Genomic DNA, 24,272 nt, shown 5'->3' with positions numbered 1-24,272 from the left:
TTCAAGGGGAGAGATCTGGGGACATCTCTCACTCCACCATGTTTCCTAGCATTTTCAGAAACAAACAATTCTTGATATGACACCTGCTCTTGCCTTGCTGCTTTGGGCTCCCTGTTCTTCCCAACCCTTCCTCACATTTATATCTCTGTCCTCTGTAACTGCCACACTTCTCTTATGAATGTCTCACCTCTTCCTTCTCAACATCCACTCTATTGTTCTTTCCCTCCACTCTAGCAGTCGGTGATTTCTCTCCTCTCCCTCCCCTTGTGGACCACCAGTGGGGACCAGGCCCTGGGCAATCCATTACTTGTCTTATTTTCAGCCCTTTAGCTCTTACTACCCTTCTGGCACCACTACCCTTAGGCGGTACCTCTGAATACTTACTGAATAAAATGATGTTCCTCACACTCAGAATGTCTGTCTCTGTGTGCTACACTTTTTTTGCCTTAAAAAAACCCCGCCTGACCATGAAATCATACCCATTTCTCTCTTAAAAACAAAACAAAAACAGCAGAATGAAACCAAAGAACACAGAAAAAAATAATATATATAAATTATATTATATATGAACATTTATATACAAATGTACATATTATTATAAATACATATTTATAGAAAAGAAAAAATAACAAGCAATAAAGGGAATTAACCAAAGTTAATATAGGTTCTTTGAAAAGACATAAAATAGACAAGCCCTTGGGAAAACTAACTAAAAAAATAAAAAAAAACAACTGTGCTAAGGCACAAATGACAAATACCATGAATGAAAAAGAAGAGTATTTTTTAAAATTTCAGGATATAAATTACTCAAACTGACTTTAAAAATCTTTCAAAGTGAAGACTTTATGGTGAAATAAATTTAATCAGAATTTATACTCTATCCTTTACAATATTACTACTGCCCTAAGATCAAGCAAAACAATTCACTAGTTTCCAATGGTCTTGCAGACAAGCCGAACACCCAGTCGAGGGACAAGTAATTTCAACCCTATCTACCCAAACTACTCCGAAGAAGAGGGAAGGCGGTATCCAATTCATTTCCACACCATTGAAACCAGAATCAAAAATAGTGCAAAGCAATTGATAGGACAAGCTCATTTTTGTTAAAATCGATTTTCAGCAGCGTAGACTGCCACTCCCCTAAATGAGTATACTTTCTCTGACTTAGATGTGGCCATGGTCTCTACTTTGGGTAAATGAGTATACTTTCTCTGACTTAGATGTGGCCACGGTCTCATCTCCAATGAGATGTAGACAAAAGCACTTGATTTCTGGAAGGTTTTCTCAAACAGACTTCATCTATTTAGAGAGTAATTCCTGTCTATTTAGAATGTAAGGATAGCCTGGGGATGGTGGGCCAGTGAAAAGAGGTCTGTGGTGAGATTTTAGGTCCTCAATACCAGGCATAGCCTTCCTACCTGCTGGATTTCTGTCTTTTGCAAGGCTTCCATTTTGTTTAAAGCTCTACCACTTAGGACTTTTCTGTTATATGCAACCCAAGCTAATCCCAATGGCTACAGCTTGGGCCAATTGAGCATGAGGGACCCACAGAGTGGTGACAAGGAAGCTACCAATCTTGCCTATGTGGCTGAGAAGAATCCTAACAGGTGGGACGTGAGGAACCAAAGCATGGCTACTTGTAATGTTACAGTCACACTATGTGGATACTTGGAGCCCAGAAGCAAAAGAGCTGAGAGGAACTCTACAGATTATTTCATTGACTCTCTCATTTTATTGACTTGGAGAGTGAAAACTCACAAAAAGCTCACAAAAAGTTGATACATTCATATAATTCTGACTCCAATTCAGATGTGTGTGGCAGTTTTCCCCATACAAAGCAATTCCCGACACCAGCTGGATCCAGTCCTACAATTCAACTCAATTCTGACACTATTTGCATGAAGATAGCATAGGAACCTACAGGTTAAATGCTCAGTCCTGCAAGACTGCACCCCCACCATCTCAGTTGCCAACCACAAATCCAAATTGCCACCTGCACTTCTCACCAACAGGCTACAGATTGGAGGTTGCCATGACCTCCTCCTTGGATTCTATTCATTTGCTAAAGTGGCTCACAGAACTCAAAGAAACATTTTACTTACTAGATTACCAATTTATTATAAAAGGATATAACTTAGGAGACTTCATCATGCTACTGAGAACGGTGCACAATTTATAACTTATGAATTGTTTATTTCTGGAATTTTCCATTTAATATTTTCAGGCTGAGGTTGAGGACAGGTAATTGAAACCATGGAAAGCAAAGCCATGGATAAGGAGAGACTACTGTGGTTTTATCCACTACATACAAGAAGGCAAGGGATCCTTTATGGGTCAACGTAGCGGAGGAAGGCAATTGTAATTTCTAAAAAAATGGCACTCTGCTCCTTGTGTTTTGCTTATTTTAAAGTTAGGTTCCATTAATATATAACACATGCAGTGAAAAGCAATTAGCTATACACAATAGTCAAGTCACTATGAAAACCTGACTTGGTCCAAGCTCCTTATCAACTAGCTCTGGGTTATATCTTGGGTAATTCACTTCATCTGTCTAGGCCTTTCATGCTGTCTGTAAAACAAAGCTGGCTGTGACATGCTCTCTTGAGGATTTCTTGACTCTAAAACCTGATCATTTTGTAATTATATTTGATTTATCTCTTGATAAATCTTTATATGCCAGTGACATTCAACTTTGGCAATGCTTACCAACTTCTATCATAGCAGGCAAAAGTAAATCTGGTGCCTTGAATTGAAGCATAAGGAAAATCCGAGTGCTCTTTTATGGGTAATCTTTTCGGTCTGGGATAAAACAAACATTTCAATAACAGACAAACTGAATCATCACAGAATCATTTCTCAAACCAATGCTTCCTGGACAACCATGTCATGCACAGTCAAGCAGCATCAAATGCTGCCAGGAAAAAGAAAGCAAAGTTATTAATGAGAAAGTGCTACATAGCTTTTATAATAAGTACCATCATATTTTTGGACCTGGTAGGAATTAATATTTTAGAACACTAACAATTAGTGAACAGTGTTAAACTTTATCATCAGAACCTCTTAGAGTCTGGGTCTGGGCAATTCTTACTGATTAGCAAAAGTAGGATTAACTGAGGTCAGACTCATCCAAGGTGAAAATATTAGAACCTAACAACAGAAAAGGACAGAAAGCAGAAAGAAAGACTAGGTTACTTGATTAACGTCAGACGCCTGAGAGATTGGGTTCCAGGTAGCAAGCATGATTCAAACCAGAAACAGAAAATCAGTTCAGGTTAACAAGCTAAGCCAAGGTTACAAACACGTGTGAAGAGTGTCAAGCAAACAGCAAATACAGACTCACAGGTTAGTATAGGGTCAGGGTAGAAAAGCAGGTAATGAATACAACAGAAAGAAAGGCACAGGAGCAGGTTAATTTTGGGGTTACAGGGCTCTACTGACCCAAATGCATTCAAATAGACTTTGAAAAGTGCATTACACAGAACATGAAAAGTCCACATGGACACAAATCTCAGGAAAGGATCTCCGACAGGCAGGCCCTAGAAAAAGCTCGTTTAAATCATAACATAAAAGACACATTTTTCATGCTCTCTGTACCTAGAATCTGAATGGTCTTTTATGAACTAAATCTGAGTGCCAGAATCTAGTCAACATTTATTTTGATAAACAAACATATACTTTGTGTTCTTTCTAAGAACATATTAATAACTGGTCTCTGCCCTTAAAGATCTTAGAATCCTTAGAAATTCTAAGTTCTAAATCCTTAGAAATTCTAATTCTGTAGAAATGGTGAAGCAAATCAGGGATTTCAGAAGCATATTAGTGCCCTGGCGTAGGTTTAACAAACATTGAGAGAGAATTTGACAATCAATTTCCAGAAGTCTCTTCTAACTTAAAAAATAAAAAATAAAAAAATTGCAGGCTTTTGCATGGATTACAGGAAAAGAAATTGTGAAGGCAGGAATACTTGAAGGATATTCAGGTTTCATACCCAATCAATAAATTTAATAAAAGCTGAGAAATATGTGGGTTAATACTGAGGATGTGACTGAAGCAGCACACAGTGTTTCCATGCAGAAATAACAAATCATTTCAAAGGCTGGAAATATACACCTAACAAGGCAATGAAAGAAGTCCCAGGAGAAGACTTCTATCCTTTAATTCAAAGCTATTATTAATATTATAATGAACAGAAAGATAGCAAGGCTATATGCTTCAATAAAAAAACATGAATATCAGTTTTCACATTTTCCATTCTATTCTTATTTAAAGTAGCAGATAACAAGAAATGGATTTTGGGGGGGTTTTGTTTTTTTTTTTATATTTTTCTTTATTCAAGATCACATTCTAAGTGATATCTGACTGGTTGTTTGATCACCTCAGCGTTATGATATAAACATTTCTGCTACAATATAATACATATATTCCTGAAAAATATTCAGCATGTAACAACACACTAAAAGGGAAAACAGTAAAAATGTGGTTATAGGAAAAGTAGGGTTGGCGCAAACCAATACAATATCATAACCGGAGCATAACAAAAGTAATGGCAACCCTAATAAAGCATTTGGGTTGTAAAGCCTAATAAATAAAAAAACTCTAGCACAGTTGCAAAGGCATGTTAAAACCAAATTATTATTTTTTTAAAATAGTTAAATTAGGTCTTTACCTGAAAAAAGAAAAGTGACAGCAGGAAGGACTTAAGCTACTAAGTCATGGAGATAAAAGCAAAATACACAAAGATCAAGAAGGACATCCTCTGTCTTAAATTCTCCCACCCAAGCACTTCTAAGACAAAGCACTTGGCCAAGCTCAGCCAAAAGAAAGCACAGGCATCATGGACGGTAGCTTATTCCTCCACACCTAGATGTGTTCAGCTGTGTTAGTTTTTTTGTACTCTGCTCCAGTTACTTGGCATAAGAAAACATTAACATGGTGCGGAAACTGCCTTTTTTTGGTGTGGGGGGGTTGGTATTTATTTATTTATTATGGTGACATTAGTTAACAAAATCCAGTAAGTTTCAAGTGTACAATTCAACAATAAATCACATATATATGTGTGTGTGTGTAGATATATGTGTGTGTGTGTGTGTGTGTGTGTGTGTGTGTATTGCATTGTGTGTTCACTGCTCATAGTTAAATTTCTTTTTGTCACCATATATTTGACCCCTTTTACTCCAACAACCGCCCCCCCCACCCCCGGTAAGCACTCATCCACTGTCCTTGTTTATGAGTCTCTGTTTGTCATGTTTGTTGCTTTTAGATTTATATACCACATATAAATGATTTCCAACTTTTTCTGTCTGGCTTATTTCGCTTAGCATGATTATCTCAAGATCTATCCATGTTATTGCAAATGGCAGTATTTCATCTCTTCTTATGGCTGAGTAATATTCCATTGTATATATGTACCACAGCTTCTTTAGCCAATTATCTATTGTAGGACACTTTGGTTGTTTCCATGTCCTGGCCACCGTGAATAATGCTGCTATGAACATCGGTGTGCAAATATCTTTTTGGATATGAGTTTTCAAGTCTCTGGAGTAAATACCCAGTAGAAAGATTGCTGGGTCATATGGTAGACCAGGAGAAAGATTGCTGGGTCATATGGTAGATCAATTCTTAGTTTTTTGAGGAACCTCCATATTGTTTTCCATAGTGGCTGTACCAATTTGCAGTCTCACCAGCAGTGTATGAAGATTCCTTTTTCTCTACATCCTCTCCAACACTTGTTATTACTTGTCCTGTTGATGATAACAGGTGTGAGATGTATCTCATTGTGGTTTTCATTTGCATTTCCCTAATAGCTAGCGATGTAGAGCATCTTTTCATATGTTTGTTGGCCATTTGTATGTCCTCTAGGGAGAAGTGTCTGTTCAAGTCCTCTGTCCATTTTCTGATTGGATTGTTTTTTTGTTGTTATTGAGTTGTATGAGTTCTTTGTACATTTAGGATATTAGGCCTTTATCAGAGGTGTTGCTTACAAATATATTTTCCTATTCGGATGGAAACTGCCTTTGAAATAATACAACTTACTCTTTCTACTGACATCATTCCTCCATGTACCAATCACATGTGACCTAATTAGCATTTCTAATGTATTCAAACATACTTTGCAGCAAAACAATCTGTATTCTTATCCCTAATTATTATTTTAAAGAACTTCATGTATCAAATTAGGTAAATCAAATTGTGCTACATCATTCAGAGCTAAAGACAGGTAAAAAAGATGTCATTCAGAAAGCATTGTAGCACAGCTGACACTGCATGCCACTTCAGTGACTTTGTCAGCACTGTGTTACTTAGTGGGTTAACCTTAAACAATCTAAAAATGTCAAGATAGAGAATTCTCAGCTCTACTCTAGCACCACCAAAGTTCTCCCTGAATAAGATCATTTAAAACTACTTTGTAGCAAAAGTACTTTGCACATGACTGATGTGCAAAGAGAATTCAACTGCCTAAAGAAACAAATAATAAAAGTGTTCCCCAGATGAAATCATTTTAAGTAGTCCATGATCTAGTCTTTTCATTAATTCTAATTGTCTCATTTACTCATATATTTACCTCTAAGAATGGCATTCTGAGAGATGTCATGGCATTTGAAGATGTCTCAGGTTGTCAAGGTAACCAAAAACACTGCAAAAAATAATTTTCATTACTACTACGACAGATATTTTTCCAGCCTCAAATCACTTTGTTTTCAGCATAAAATGTTCTACAGGGGGCTAGTTAAATGCATTGTAAGATATCTGTGTAATGAAATACTATACTGTCATAAAAAGCATAACTATGTGGGCTAATATATATATATAAGCATTGTACAGAGCACAAATGTGTACAGCATGCACCTATGTTTTTCAAAAAGGGTAAGGGTATACATGTATACACACGTACATAGAAGACTGAGTATCCTAAATACTGTTAAAGGTGGTTGGTTGCCTGGGAGCTACAAAGCTGGGAAAATGTTTACATTTTTAATTTGCACTGTCAAAACAAGTTACCATGTTTATGTGCTTATTTCCCAATTTAAAAGTAGTTAAAAAAAAAACATAGTAAAGATTTTAATTTCTAGCTAAATGGATCTAAGTCTGCATTGTTTTAGTTAAGCCTCAAAGTGTCCTCAAAGTCATCCATTTGTCAACTGAACATTTTCCCTAGAAATAACCCTTCTCTCTAAATCATTACTCTGAAAACAGGCTGAAAAATCGAGTTTAGAAAAGAGGTCAAAAGTTTTCAGTAATATGTTTTTAGATATTTTTTAAATAGATTTTTTTAATACAGGAACTCTGCTTTCTATTTATTTCTTACTACCCTCTGAACCTTAGCTCTTGTGCAATATACAGGGACTAGCTTCATACCTTACACAGAGTACTCCACTGACATTTGCTGTCCTGCTAGGAGAGCTTCCAAATTATTAGCTACTTGGTATGTGTTGTTGTGGGAGGAGGAAGTCTAACTATCTGGCATTGGCAGCTGTTAACACAGTTACATTAGGAATAAAAATGTTACAAATATAGAGGTATTAACTAATTCCAACCTTCCCAGGGATAGGTGAATAGACTGTGACTCAGTAGGAAAGTTCTATGAAGCTTTAACCAACTTAAATAATACTTATTGAAAGCCAACTGTGTACAAAGACTTAGAGGTACAGAGCATAAAAAGATGAACAAGACAAGCAATGTCCTTGTTCCCATAGGTTAATTTTCTAGCAAGGAGAGATAGATGACAGAGAAAAAAAAGCAAACATACACAAAAATGTCAGAGTGACAAAAAGTATAGAGACACTGGGTAATAGGATAAAAGGTTTTTTGGGGGGGGGGCGGGCAGGGGAAATTTTTTTTTTCTTAAGCTGGCAACCTTCTTTAGACCCTGTAGGATTCAGAATTGAACAGAAGCTCTATATTCTGGGGACAGAGTGAACTCAGACTAGAATAGAGAAATGAATCTGAGCTCAGCTCTCAGTAAAGGTAGCCCTCAACTTAGTTTTCTCTGATCCTTGGCAAATCTTATTTAAATAGTACAGGTCAGTTTTGCTTCTGGTAATGGTGTAGTATCTCCTATCAGACTAACCTTCCCACAGGTAACTATAAACTCTGGACAAAGCGAACAAAAAACAAAAGACTACCTGCAGGCACTGGAGAAGGGGTAAAGGAAGGTAGAAGCTGCAGGAAGTTCAACATCTGAAAGAATGCAACAGTTTCTCATTTTATAGCTTTTGCCTAAGGACAAGCTACAATCTCCACAATAAAGGGGCAGCTAAAACTTATAGAAACTGAGTGTTGCTTTCTTGAAGAACCAGAGGAGTCAGAGGCTACTCCAGTAGCTGAAAGGTGAGGGAGAAAATGACCAAAAGCCATGGAAGAGTGGCCCCAAATCTGTGTATAAACTGTCCAAATTTCTGTCAGACTCCTGCACTAAGCAGACCCTCAAGAGCCCAGTTAAGATGAAATAAATGAAATAGAAATTGCAACTGAGGACGACAAAGTTTTGAGTTTGAATTCTTTAAGACTGCCTACAAACAAAAAGTAACCAATAGTCTATGGAAGAATATAATAGCATCCACAGTTTCCGGAATGCATCATTCACAACATCCAGGATATAAATCAAAATTACTAGACATAAGAAATAGGAAAACATGACCCAACTCAAAAAAAAAGTTAAAGAATTGAGATCAATCAAAAGATGAACTAGATGCTGAAATTAGGGAATAAAGTTTTTAAACAGCTATTACAACCTTGTTTATATAAAAGGAAAAAAATGCTTATAATGAACAAATAGCAAATCTCAACAGAAAACAAGAGCTCTAGCAGATGTCATGGGTCTGAAGAATGGTGAGAAACTGTAATATTGTGATTTATAATAAAAAAATATATATTTGGTCTTTATCTTAAACACCTTGGCATTTCCTAAGTGATGAAAATGATGATGTCTTTTGTTCTGTTAATGAGGAGACATCTGGACCCTACATAAAGATGGGGGCTGGTTGCCAGAGGAACCAATCATGGGATTTAGAGGGTCAGAACTTTCAGCCCTACAGAGGGACCTCTAGGAAGGGGCGTGGGGTTGGAGGTTGATTGACTGCTAATGACCAATGATTTAATTAATCATGGCTATGTAATGAAGCCTCTATAAAAACCTAGAACAGGGTCTACAGAGCTTCCAGGTTGTACAGATTTGAGAAAAGTGGCACACTTGGAGAATGCATGGAAGCTCCAAGCCCTTTTCCAGAAGCACAGGTGACAATCTGGACTTGTGGTTGGTAGCTGAAGCGGGTTGGGGGTTCAGTCTTGTGGGACTGAGTCCTAAACCTGTGGGATTTGACACTATCTCTAGGTTGACAGTGTCAGAATTGAGTTGAGTTGTAGGACACCAATCTGGTGACAGATGTGTTGTGAATTTGACACTATTGTGACAATAAAAGAGAAACAGACATGGGAGAATCCTGGGGAGATCTGCTAAGGCAGCAAGGAGCAGACTGAGATCGGGGGCATATAGGTAAGGCACAAGGAGGCAGAAAGAAGGATCAGAATTAGAAACAGGTCAGGAAACATCAAAGCTAGCAAAGTACCAGCCTGAGCTCCCCTAACCAGAGGCAATGATTGAGCAGAAGGGACATCTAGATGTTCTCTGCCACAGACACGGCACTTATTCCCACAAAGATTCCACAATGGGCAGTTGCTTAAAACTTGGGGGCTGAGGAGAGCTATATACATGAAATAAACAGCAAATTCTCCCCTTCCAACCTCAGCATATAAGAACTATTGCTTCAGCTAAGTTTTGGAATTGGGAAAATATTCTGCCCTTCTGCATCTAGGGGTGAGAGGAATGATCAAAAGCCTGGGTGGCCTGTGGGATGGTGTGTGTTATTCAGGTGTTAAATGTGCTGTATCCACATGCAACATTGCCCTGCATTGTCACATGCTGAGGGTTTGATACATATTACCACCTGCGCTTACATTTGAGACAATTATTTTTCTAAACGTGTTTTAAGGCCTTGCCCTGTTTTTCTGTCTCCAGGGATAGACTTTTGGGGTTTAGTCAGCATCATATGCTAGCCACATTGGCTAGGCCAGTGGTTCTCAAAGTGCTGTCCCAGACCTGCACATCAGCAGCACCTGGAAGCTTGTAAGGAATGGAATTTATTGGCTCCCACTACAGATCTACTGAATCAGAAACTAGAGGTGTGGAGCCCAGAGTTTTCACCAGACCTCCAGGTGATTCTGATACACACAGACGATGGAGAACCAATGAACAAGAACCGATCAGTGTTCTCTACCTTGACAACATATTTAAATCACCTGGAGAGATTTAAAAAGCCTCACTGGCCAGGCTGCACCACATAACAATGAAAGCAAACCTTTGGGGGTGGAATCCAAGCATGAGCATCGGAAGCTCCCCATATAGTTCTCACATTCAGCCAAGGCTGAATGTCAGGGCCACTCCACATCACCGTCTGTAGTCTCCTTATCCCCAGAGACCATGCAGAATTATTTTATTTCTCTGGAGAGGTTATGCTGTTTACCCAGGATGTTCTTTTTCCAATGCATGAACATAGTTGTATGTACTTGTGAAATCTGCCAAAGAACCTATTTTTAAATATTTTTTAAGAAGGGCCCCCTAAATCATATAAGGTTCACAAAGTGAGTCTGCCTCAATTGTCTTCATTTCTAAAATGAAAAATTTTTAAATGGAAAAGTAGCAAGCCTAGAATAAGGGCTGGGAAGCGGAAGTGAAAATGGAGCCCAAGCGTGTCCTTGCAAAGGCCACATTTTGAAGAATCTAAAAGTCATTGGCAATCTCATGTCCTCCTAGTTCTGGGCCCTCACCCTCGGGGCACATTTTCACTGCAGTACATTTGCACCAAGCTGTGTACAAGCAAGACTGCTGTCGGCTCAAGACATGCCTTTCTGCAAACGGAAAAGGCAGCCCTTCCTCAAGTGCAACTATTTTAAGGTTACTACATATCGCACAGTGTGAAGAGTTCTGTCTGAAGGAGCCTTCTGAAACTCTGGTGGGCAGCACACCTGGCTGAACACAGACTTGTCCACTGCTCTCATGCCCCTTAGCCGCCACAGTGGTGCACACCCCCCACCACACACACACACACATTGAGGGAACTGTGCCAGGGCCAGAGTCCTGTAGGGATGGGAACTGATTCAAGGGACTCTTAGGATCAGGTTACCAGCATACACAGAGGTAAGGGAGTATCCATACTGTGGATGTCAGTGGGTTTACGTAAATAGAACTTTCTTTTGCAACTCCATGACTTGGCTAGGAAACCTGGAATACACCTGTCTACTTGTGCTCTCTCTGGGACATAAATCATATCCCCTTACGTATAGCCCTCGGGCAGGTGAAACCTGTAGTCCCCTTCATGGTGGCCCTGAACAGGATTTCTAATCAACTCCCCTAAGCAGTAGCACCTCTTCTCTACCTCCACAACCCAGATGAGGCATCCAAGTACCACTTCTCACTCACTGTACTCTGCTATCCCAGGCCAGAAACTACTTGTTCCTATTCTCATGGACGAGAGAGAAGTGGCCTGGGACACAAGTTGGTATCTCAAGAAATTGGGGGTCAAACAAAGCAATTAAAGGACTACTGAGATGAAAGAATGGACTAGTGACAAACAAAAGTGGCTTCTCTAACTTTGGATCCCTAGGTCAGCATCAAGAGATACTGGGTCATGGGCTGTGTCCCTAATTTGCCATTCCTTTTAAATCTAAGATCAGAGTAAAACCAAGACATGGCAGAGTCACTGTGACAAAGCTAAGAACACAGTCCTATTTGGCTACAGTAAACTGCTTATACAGCCTAATCACATGCATACTTCTGGAATGAAAAATTTGCATCAGGTTGCAAAGAGATAGGTTATTAAAATGGATCAATTTCCATAGATTGAGATATAGAATAAAATGCATTTATTATTAAATTTTCTGTTAACAAGAAAAATCTCAATACTGAAAATCATAACAATAAAAGAGTAATTAAGAAACCAAGTTTTGATGGATACACAGCAAATGACAATACTACAAAATGTATGCTGGTGTTTCACTAAAAATAGTAAGGGTTGGGGGGACACACTAAGAGCTAGAGTGGGGTATATTTGAAATTTTTATAATTGAGAAGATGTTTGAGTGCGAATGGTGGTTGTTATTTCTTTACCTTTTTAAGTTAGTCTCCATCTGGGTCACAGAACAAAACTAACATATTCTTTACTTACAAGTGTGAGTGCTTGACTGGTTTTATTTCTGGGTTAATCTCTTAACTGTATCTGGAAATAAATGTGACTTGCATGAAAATGAGGTATAATTTAGAAACAGAAGAGGAGCCAGGAGGAAAAAATAATATCATTTCAATTTAAAGCACTAAAGTCTTCATTCTTTAACAAAAACAAAACAAAACGAAAAAAAAAAAACACATGTTAAGCATAGGGTCATTGGTGATGTACCTCTACTAAATCTTTACAGGTTTCTGCACTTCTGGTTTGAACATCTAAAATGTAGTATAATCCTATCAAGAATCTATAAGTAATTCCAAGCCCGTACAGACATGGAGGTAATAAAAGGTGTCTGGGGCCAAGTTTCATCAGTTTAAATCAAAGAATGTGCTAAACGACTTTGTTTCGTTAAGAATGAAATGTGTGTTGTAATTCAAGGAGAGATAATTTTAAACAACTTGGATTCCATTGGTACTAATAAAGTTCATAGGATGTGGTAAAGGACTCACAGGGTGACTGAGGAAAAAACTGCCCAGTTCAAAGAGGCACCACCTGCAAGAACTAGGGACACTCAAGGAGCATATGCTGCAAAGAAGGATGACAACAGTCCTCAGTCTGAGATGGAAAGATCACCACTTTTACAAAGTAAGCCCCTGGGAAGAAATAAGATACTCTGGGACCAGACCATGACAAATGGCCAATCTTTAACTGTGCCAGTTTTTCAACTGTTACATCAGCAGTCTGTTGCTGCCACTGCAGCAAGTAAAATGATCAAAGAATACAATCAATGAAAGTTTGGTGGAAGTGAAATAGCGTAAGTAACTGGTACATGTAAAACTAGTTTTCAAAAGTGGGAAGGAGAGGGTGAATATGTTTTCTAAATCCTCCTGCACCCAAACCACAAATTCAGAAGGAATTTTTCCAACGGGACTGTTACTCCCAACTCCTCCCCATCCCCAAATATAGGACTAATTTACTTTAAAATAGGGAGAGCTAGGATACTTTTTAAAATTAGAGAATACCAATTTATAGTGCCGGAAGGACATAATAGTCAAAGACTAATATCTGCAAACGCAAGTTTTCCACTTGGAAAATTCAGGAAATTAGTAAAGAAAAAACATCTGAAACATTCAAAGCTTTTCTTAACTTTTGAATGTATTTTCCTTCGGACTTTTGATACATACACATAGATAGTTTTAACGAGACAGTGACTATATATATAAATATGTATCCTACTTTTTCTCTCAATATTTTCCAGGGAAACAAATCTTTCCAAGATCTTGAGAAATTCTGTAAACACACCATTTTTAATGACAATGATAACTTCGGGAATTACTCTTAAATAAGACATACAAAAGGATCCAGTTTTTAAATAAAATGTTATTGAAATATTTATAGTGATGAAGAAATGAATACAAATAATTCACTGCTTTACTTATTAAAGAACAGAGATGGAAGGGGAGAAAAACTAAGAGGAATCCAAAGGCCATTAGGCAATGGAGAAGGAAAAAGTCTACGAGAGGGAGAAGGATGCTGGAAAAGTCAAAAGATGAGTTCTGAATGAAGCATATTAATCATCTTCACATATAAGATTATAAACCTATTTATTCAAGCCATCCACAAACAGGACAAGGCCCACATATCAGAATACCATCAACTATTTCCACCCTATCCTCTAAAGGTGCCCTCAATGTATAATAAGTTATTTATCCAGTGACCACTCATTCTAATGATACTATCATCCTACATATGTTCTTATATTACCCACAAAATCACTGTCAGCCACTGCAAAAGCCATCAGCTCTATCATTTACCCACATTTACAGGTTTAATGGTCTATTTTAAAAAATGAGATTCACCTCCCATAACTTACTATTCTCAGGCTAGCTCCTAGTGACCACTGCTTCCTCTTCTAAATTTCTACAAGTCAACTTACTCATTTGTCCTAGCTTAGTATTTGGGTCAGGCATGCCAATCAATGATACATTTTAAAAAATCAACCCTCTTTTCTTTAAAAACAAACAAACTAGCATGATTTTGCTCATCTCTGCTCTTCAAGCATTTCTGTCTTTACCTAAAGGTTCTTAAAAGTTACCAGCCATTTACACTTTTGGGTATATATTTAAAAGAACTAAATGCAGGGTCTTGAAAAATCACTGTGCACCCATATGTTCACAGCAGCATTATTCAAAATAGCCATGAGATGAAAGCAACCTAAATGTCCACTGACAGATGAACAGATAAACAAAATGTATATATACAAAATGGAATATTAGTTGGCCTTAAAAAAAAGGAAATCGTGTCACATGCTACAACATGGATGACTTTGGTGCATTATGCTAAAAGAAATCCTAGGCCCCCAAACAAGAAGACGAATACTACATAATTCCATTTATATGAGGTAGCTGAAGTAGTTAAATTAAAGTAGAATGGTGGTTATGGGGGATGGAGGAAGAGGAGAAAGGATAGTTGTTTAATGAAAACAGTTTCAGGTCTGCAAGATGAAAAAGGTCTGCAGATCTCTTACACAATGATGTAAATATACTTAGCACTACTGAACTGTGTACACTTAAAAATAGGTAAGATAGAACATTTTATATTACATGTCTTTTTACAATTTAAAAAGTTTAATTATTTTTTAAAAAACTTTATCAGCCATTGTTTGGCAGTTGGACCAGGCCAGGTAAAAATGGTAAAAACAAGGTAATGTTTTCTTCCAAAATCTGAGGCTTTAACTCCAAATCACCAAATCTCATTTTACCCTTTTAAATCAGATTACTTTTCTCAGGAGATAGAAAACAAAAAGTAATTGAGAAAACTAGTTTTCTGCCTTTTTTTTTTGTTTTTTTTTGGATGCTGTTATGTGAAGGAGCTTTTTTATCTCTATAAATGAGTGTGTGTGTGTGTGTGTGTGTGTGTGTTGCATATGTGTGTAAGTATAGTTCATATATAATAGTATATCAGTTATATTAGTTTCAGGTGTACAATATAGTGATTCAACATTTTTATACTTTGCAGTGTGATCATCATACTAATTCTAGTAATCATCTGTCACCGTACAAATTTATCACACTGTTATTGACTATATCCCCCTTCACCATTTCATCCATCTCCCTTTCTCCCTCACCTCTGGTAACCATCCCTTTACTTTCTGTTTCTATGAGTCTGTTTTTGTTTGGTTTTCTTCCTTTTATTCATCAACTTATATCATCAAGCCTAAGAAGATGACTTATCTTTTCTACCTTTTATCATGATGCTCAGAAGCCCAGAAAGTGATATTTGTTACTCTTCATCTTGTTTGAACATGACCAAAAATCAGTAACCTCTCCCTCCCTCTCCCTCTCCCCTCTTCCCTCCCTACTTCTCTCTCTACTTCTTCTCCTCTCTCTCTCTCTCTCTCTCTCTCTCTCTCTCACACACACACACACACACACACACACCCACACACACACACACACACACACACACACACACACACACACACACAATTTTCTTTTATTGTTCTTAAGGATTTGGGCAAGCCTGTACTCAATTGGGCTTTAGAGTTCTAATTAAAATTTACATTGATGGACATCATGTGGTCATTTACAACTTACTAGAAAACCTTTCCCCCTAATTTGACATGTGCTTTCTAAATTAAACTTGTCAAAAGGGCCAACTCTGAAGCCACAGTGTTCCTATGGGATGTTTTCCTTTCTCTGGATCACACTAAATCTCTCATTCTCTTACACATTATCTGGGATGAAGAAAAATACCTTCATTTTTTCAATCTTTCCAACCCTCAGCAATCGTGCCTTTTAGTCTTCTTAGCAACCAAAAACATGAAATAATTAAAAGCAATCAAACCTATAATGGTTAAAATAAACTATACTTATAACCTAATATACTAAATATTATTATAGGAAAAAACAAAAGTATGTATCATGCATTTATATGACTATTAATAAGAGACGCTAGCACTATAAAGGAAACCAAAAGGAGAATGTATTTGAAGTTTTCCCAATTGTCTATTTCTCACTGCTTTCACTTTGTTCTCTAACATCCAAATGTTATACCTAATCTGAGAAAAGCCCTTTCCTAGAAAATAAACTCTACTGGCAAGAGACCAGGTTTCATCCCTAATGCCAACATAATGCTAGAGACAGTATGCATTTACTAGTTGAATGAATAAGTGAACCTCATTATGTGGTACAGGATTTCAGTTTCATAGGACTAGCTTGACAATGGTTTACAAATTCACAGCAGTTTTATTCCCTATGCAGAGAAGGCAAACTAAATCTATATGTTTAGTAAATCAAGAGCATATTATCTTTAGAGATAAGGAAGAATGCATAAGGAAGCAAAAGCTGAATGGGAGGAGCAAGAAGAGCAGGCAGTGGGGTGGGGATGGAGAAACAGTTCCTGGTGTTTAGTAAGTGCTTAAGATTCCAAAAGGATGGTGAGAAGAATGGGAATTCAAAGAGGAAGATGCACAGAACCAGATGGTAATCCAAGGGACCAATGGCAGGGCCCATAACAAATATAACCTTCTTCAAGGTAACCAGGTATATAACAACAATCCTAGGAAAACAAAGTGTGTAAGGCAGAAAAGAAAAAGACAGAACAAACAAACAAAAACCACAGAAAAGAGCTGAGAGAGTCAAGGAGGATGAATTTAAGTTGGGTAGGCATTAGCTTCCCAATTGTAGATCAGGGTAATAATGCCACCACATCATCACATCCCACTTACACACTTTCAAATGAGCTCACGGATATGAATTCCTTTGCAGAGCTAACCCCCATACAGACACTGAACACTATTCCGAGCTGCTCAGAGTCATCCTCAGTAATTCCTACTGCTTCCTCTTTGCTCCTCAATCTTTGCTCCCATCCAGTTGCACCTTAAACTATTTCCAGGAAGGACACTCACTCTCCCCAGCTCTGCCACAGCCTGGGAATACAGTGGGGAGAGACGGGAGACCCTAAATAGTACTGGGCTCCAGGCACAGAAGCTTTGAATGTAACAAGAATAAAACATAGTATATTATGGGGGAAGGAAAAGGTCAGCCATGCAAGGCATGGTTTCCACGAAAACAAGGAAGACTTGTGATTTTATGACTTGGCACCAAATTAATTCAAGAACCCAACTGTGAGCAATCAGGAAAGATCTTTACACACTTCTAATGCTTCAACTTTACAAACAATAAAAGTGACAAAGATCCTCAACTTGACCAAACTCTAGCCAGGCTCCCCCAAGCCCTCTTCTCAACTAAGCCTCAATCTTGGCCTATAAAAACTAGACTCTCGACTAAAAAAATTTCGTCCACAACCACCACCACCACCACCCCCTCCTAGCCCCACATTAAGAGACTTAAACAAACACTAACATAGTTTCTAACAGCTCAAGGCAGCATTCCTGAGATGACCCTAACCCCCTTAAAGTGCCTGCCTGAGAAAGCTCAAGGCTGCCAAAAGAATTTACTGTTTGTTCTAGCCAACACCTGACCAGAGGCCCCTGACTTATTCCTTAGAGGATTTGTTAGAAAAGGCTTACAATTGCGAATCTTTCCTCCGCCCCTTTAAGATGTATATGCATCTTCTACTACTAGAAGTATCTTCCTCAAAGACCTGAAAGCCACTTCTTTAAAATGTAATCCGCAGGAAAGACAGGGCTTCTGTTTCCCAGTCTCTGTGGGAGGATAAAATCTTAACTTCCACCGTTGCCAACTAACAGACACAGCTGGCCTAATCAGCATTTACACTGACTGGTCTTTGTAATTTTTCTTTTTCCTGACTTTACCGAGCCTCTGCTCATCCCCTCCATACTCCCCAGTCATTCCTTTAAAATGCACTTGCCTCACAAATCAAAGTTCAGATTAGTTCATGCTGGACCCTCTTCTCTACTGCAATAGTATATAACTGATAAAAATCTGTCCTTACTACTTTACTTTGGTATAATAAAGGAATAAAGAATATAGGAAATGATCAGGCAGCCCAGTCTGATTTCTGGACTCTGTCACTGACTAGCCATGTGACCTCAAGATGTTTTCCTGTCTGTAAAAGAAGACTCTACCCGCTAACTCACAAGAGTTGTTGAAGAGTGAAATGAAATTAGAGCGTGAATTTAGGATCATGTCTGGAATACAGTAAGCACTCAATAAGTAATTCCTAAAAAAGCTAACAGGAATAAACCTCTGGGAGGGTTCATGAAAACTGTGCAAGTGGGCAAAAACCTAAGATAGGTAAATGTAATACATTTAAAGAAAAATAACTGCAAAGTCAGTAGATATGTCCCCACATGAAAGCAACTTTATCCTCACTTCTCTGTTCTGATGAAGGGGACAATGTCCCTTTAAACAATCTAATGAAACCACTTTCTGAAAGCAGGCAGTTGCTAAGTGTTGCCAAGGGATACAGGCTAAACTTGTGTGTAAATTAATCATTGTGTGCAAATTAAGCAAAACACCAGATGAGAGCTGTCTGGAATAGCTCCCTATCAAAAGAAAAAGTAATAACATAATATTTCATAGACTTTTTTTATTTGTTTAGCTGTGAAAAAAAGAATTTACAGAACACCTAATCTGATTCCCACATTTTGCAGGAGGGCAGTCTTAAGCCTCCAGAGTTTAGTAAAATGATTTGACCGAGGTTCCAAGGCAACGCATGAGTGGACTGGACGTGGACACTAACCTCACCAACCTTGATGATCCCTCATAGTAACAGTATGGAGGAAAGCACAACATAGATATAGAAATATTCCTAACAAGGACAAGAAACTTGAGTTACAGGACATTAAAACAATTTGAAAAGTTAAGATTTAAGAATCTGAAAAATCAATCCTCCCTCACTCCCAACTTAATCTAAAAGGGACAAAGCTGAGTGGCTGAGCCCAGAGCAATCAGAAAACCAGGGGAAAAAATGGAAGCACCTCTCTTACCACTAGTACCAGAGAGCATATAAGATGATCTCAGCAGAATATCTAAAGACAGAATTTTAAGTTCCCTGACCTAAGAGAAATTATTAATCAGAGCAAAAAGACTCACAGGCAAAGAAGGAAAGCATTTGAATAAATATGAAAACACTTCAATCCCCTTGCAATCCTAAAGCTCCAGGGTTTATAAAAATAGTATTCTTTGCTGCCACATAGTGGTAGGAAGCCTAAATTGCAGGGAAAGTACTTAATCCAAGGCTGGCATATTTATTTATTCTAATATTTACTGAGCACCAACTATATTACTCTTGTAGACACCAAGATGCATAGTGAACAAAACAGACCAAAATTTCTGCCTTTGAGGACCTTACATTACAGTAGCGAGAGAAAGAAAATAAATATAAATGTAGAGTAAGTATGAGATAACTGCCGTGGGGAAAAAATAAAGCAGGATAAGGGATGAGAATCATGAATGCTGAGGCAGTGAGACTGCGATTTTAAACAGGGTGATCGAGAGAGACTACATCAAGAAAATGACATCTAAGCAAAGACTTACTAAAGGGAAGGAAAATGGCTTGCAGGTATGGTGCAGAAGAATGTTTCAGGAAGAGGAAAAATACAGTGCAAAAGCCTTAAAGTGAGAATATGTTTAATGTGATAACATTGAAACAGCCAGTTTAGGAGAAAAAAAATGGCGTAGATGATAGAGGCTCTGTTCATCCCTCTGGCGACCAAATCGAAGTTGTAACAGAAACAAGGAACAGCAGCAAGGAAAAATTGCCTGGGATCTAGATGAACAAGCTATACAACTACAGAGAAATACAAGAAAGCACCCCGCAACCGCAGAAGGTAGACAGGGCAAGGATGCGGGGCTCCCTGGTCCCAAGCAACTGAGATAGAGGCTGCAGCAGAGACAGACGCCTCTTAAAGGGGCCATGTCTGCGAGTGGATTTTCACGGTGACAGACCTGCTCGCTCTGAGTACCAGTGCTGATTCAGCTTCACACAGCGGGCACTAGGGACTTACAGAAGCCATATGAGAGAACAGAACAGAGATCCAGAAATAATAGAGTCAAGCAATCTAACAGATGAGGAGTTCAAAACACTAGTTATAAAGGTACTCAATGAACTTTTGGGAAGTGTAGACAACTCCAACAAAGAGATAAAAATGGAAATAGAAATTATACAAGGGAACCAATTTGAAATGGAAAACACATCATCTGAGATGAGAAGTATATTAAATTTAATAAACAAAGGAATAAACAAAGTGAATGAAGAAGAGGATCACATGCCCTATCTAGAGGACAGAAAAGCCAAACAGGGCACTCAATCAGAATGGAAAGAAAAAAGATGCTAAGACTATAAAAATAATTTAGGGAGCATATGGGACACTATTATGGCTCCAAATATTTGTCTGATTGGTGTAACTAAAGAAAATCAAGATGTTGAACAGCTGTTTGAAGAAATAATGGAAAACTTTCCTAACCTGGTGAAGGAAACAGACATAAAACCTCAGGAAGCTCAGAGAATTCCAAAAATCAGGGATCCAAAGAGGCCCACAGCAAGACACATCATACTTAAAATGCCAAGGGTTAAATACAAAGAAAGATTATTAAAAGCAGCTAGAGAAAAACTGATAGTTACCTACAAGGGAGCACCCATAAGACTGGCAGCTGATTTCTTAAAAGAAACTATGCAGGACATAAGGGTTTGGCACAAAATATTCGACAGGATGAAGACCCAGGATATACAACCACGAATAATTTACCCAGCAAAGCTATCATTTGGAGTTGAAGGACAGATAAAGAGTTTCCCAGACAAAAATAAACTAAAGGAATTTATCATCACCAAGCCAGAATTACAGGAAATGTTGAAGAAACTTCTTCAAGAAGAAACAACAACAACAAACAAACATGAATTAAAAACAAGAATAAAAAATGGTAAAAACTACATTCCTATCAATAAGTACCTTAAATGGAAAAGAATTAAGTGCTCCAGCCAAAAGACAGAGTGGCTGAAAGATAAGAAAACAAGGCCTCTACATATGAAAAAGAAGGGAATGGAAAAAGATATTGCTTCAATGAACCTAGAAGGTATTTAAGTAAGACAGAAAAAGATAAACACTATATGATTTCACTTATATGTGGAATTTAAGGAATAAAAGAACAAACTAATCATAAACAGACTGACAAATAGAGTGAACAATTTGGTGATGGACAGAGGTGAGGGGACTTTGGGAGGCTGGGAGAATGGGGTGAAGGGTTAAAGAAGTACAAATTAGTAGCTGATGGATGGTCACAGGGATGGGGAGCACGGCATAGGGAATGCAGTTAGCATTAATACGTTGGCTAGGTGGACGGTCGGGGAGGGAGAGAACAATTGGGGGGATCATTTTACTAAATATATAGATGTCTAACCAATGTACTGTATACTTGAAACTAATTAAAATTTTAAAAAATAATAAAAAATAAATAAAAAATAAAAGGCCAGTTTAACCAAAGGTGGCTGTGATTAAATCAAACGATCACCATCAATGATTAGTGCTTATAATAAAACCTAGGCATTATGTCTAAAATCCAGGTTTCAGAGAGGGGGACATGGAGAGGTGCCAAACACTCGTATACATGAAGATAAATAATTATGCAATGGAGCTAGTACCATGATAGTTTTCAGGTGAGTTCTGCCTTTCAAGGAATATTTAATACCCACTTTATACAAATTGTTCCAGAAAATAAAAATGAAAGTTTTTATTTATTTAACGAGACTAGACTTGTAAACTTGATTCCTAAGCCACAAAAGGATTATAAGAAAATAGAGCTATAGGCCAATTTCCTTATGAACGTAATGTAAAAATCCAAAATAAAATATTAGCTAAATAGTCCAACGATATATTTTTAAAATATATAATTTAGTAGTGTTATTTAAGTAATGCCAGGATGATTCAATATAAAAATAATCTATCAGTTTCATCTATATATAATAATACTACATATATACTATACTATATATAATATACTATATATAATATACTACATCTATTTATAATAAAGGAGAAAAATTATATGATTATCTCAATGGATACAAGAAGAGCATTTGAAATAACTGAACATCTATTGGGGATTTAAAAAATAAAAACAAAAATATCTTATTGCAAAATAGGATAAGATTAACTTAACCCTCTGTACTGAAAGTCCAACAAAGAAAGGAAAAAAGTCTGGATTATCTGGTATGAAAGGGGGACCACTAAACAAGTTTCAAGGTACTGATTAGGTGTTGGGAGGTAGGGAGAAGAAAGTGTACTCAAGCTAATACTTAGATTCATCTGGCATGGATTGAAGTTGAAGAGTTTAATGGTAGAAACACCGAAAATAAATCTATTATCATACATGAGCCGATGAGGGCTAGTTGGAAGAACTGGACAAATAAAAAGATTAATTTTGAGGAAACAAAACAATCTTGTAACTGAATGGGAATGGTGGGAGTGGAAAAATCAAGGATGACTGCAAGCATTCTTGTCTTAGTTTCTGGCACCAATGACAGAAATAGAAAACTCTGGAGACAGGGCCCAGATGATAAGCTTGGTTTTAGAAACAGAAAATTCAGCATGATGTGCTGCTGTAGCCACAATGGCCAATAAAATTTAAGTGCACTGAGAAATAAAAATGCAATTATCTCCTCAAATAAAGTCATGGTCCAATTACACTGGGAACAAGATTGGCTCTGGTTACTATACCCAAGAAAATAGAAGACACGAAGAGGAAGACCAGAGTAGTACAAATCAAATGATCAAGTCAAATGGCTTGTAAGGCTTCCTTATGAAACTTCTTAAAAGAGTTTGTAAAGAAACAAGCTAAGAGGGACTAAATGAATCATAAAACAAATGTGTGAAAAGTTAGAGATATCTCTTGAATAAAACAAGTATCAACAAGATAATTTAGAATGAACACAAAGAATGACTCTAAAGAACAATGAATACAATCATAAAATGCATTATCCCTATTAACATTGTCTGCAGATAGAACACTCCCAAATCTATATAATCAACATTATTGATTGCCTTCTACATGTCATGCACTGTGGTAGGCAATAGGATACAAAATTGGGCTAAAACAGACATAGTCCTTGTGACGGTTAAATTTATCTGTCAACTTGGCTAGGCTACATCATCCAGTTTTGGGTCAAATATAAGTCTAGATATTACTGTGGAGGAGTTTTTTAGATGTGAATAACATTTAAATCAATAGATTTTAAGTAAAGCAGAATACCCTCTGCCTTAGTCTATTTGGGCTGTTATAAGATCAACTGGATGGCTTATAAACAACAGAAATTTATTTTTCACAGTTCTGGAAGCTGGAAGTCCAAGATCAAGGTGTCAGCAGATTCCATGTCTGGTGAGGGCCCACTTCCTGGTTCACAGACAGCCGTCTTTTCACTCTGTCCTCACACGGTGAAAGGGGGAAAGGGATCTCTCTGGTGTCTCTTTTACAAAAGCACTAACCCCATTCCTGACGGCTCTACCCTCATGATCCAGTCACCTCCCATTGGGCACACCTCCAAATACTATCACATTGGAGAACAGGTTTCAACACACGAATTTTGGGAGGACACAAACATTCAGTCTATGGCATCCTCTGTAATGGAAGTTGGCCTCTTCCAATCAGTTGAAGGCTTTTAAGAGAAAAGACTGAAGTCCCCTGAGGAAGAATGAATTCTGCCTCCAGACTGTCTTCAGACTCAAAACTGCAATATCAACTCTTCCTTGGGTCTCTAGCCTGCCATTCTGCCCTACAGATTTTAGACTTACCAGATCCCACAATCACAAGAGCCAATTCCTTAAAATAAGTCTTTCTCATATCTCCATATAAGCATCGTATTGGTTCTGTTTCTCTGGAGAACTCTAATGAACATAACCCTTCATGTCATAAAAAAAAAAAAATAGTAATCAAGTTACTCTATAAATGACTATATATTTAGAAACTAAGCTAAGCCTACAAAACCGAAAAAATTTGATTCAACAAGAACAAAAAATAAGAGAATCTGACCTAACCTGGGATTCAGTGCTATGGGAAATCTTCGCCAAAAGTCATCACTCCAGCCAAGATTCTAGAAAAACAGGAGATAGGTAGGAAACAGTGATCAGGTGCC

General features: G+C 37.7%; 1 protein-coding gene across 6 annotated transcripts in view; it reads right to left on the bottom strand.

Moving 5' to 3' along the window:
* ARHGAP44 (Rho GTPase activating protein 44) overlaps positions 1-24,272 on the bottom strand; it is a 176,390-nt gene that overhangs the window by 118,655 nt on the left and 33,463 nt on the right. The window contains exon 2 of one of the 6 annotated variants that reach the window (XM_025044357.1): positions 6,563-6,634. The exons of the other annotated variants lie outside the window; for them this stretch is intronic. The gene's annotated coding sequence lies outside the window, so the exon portion shown is untranslated. The remainder of the gene's footprint in view (positions 1-6,562; positions 6,635-24,272) is intronic. 6 annotated transcript variants of the gene reach the window in all.

This window comes from Pteropus alecto, unplaced genomic scaffold (genome assembly GCF_000325575.1).
Source record: "Pteropus alecto unplaced genomic scaffold, ASM32557v1 scaffold52, whole genome shotgun sequence".
NCBI classification, from domain to species: Eukaryota; Metazoa; Chordata; class Mammalia; order Chiroptera; family Pteropodidae; genus Pteropus; species Pteropus alecto.
Note: the sequence above shows the minus strand (reverse complement) of the source record. Positions and strands in the feature narration are given on the sequence as shown.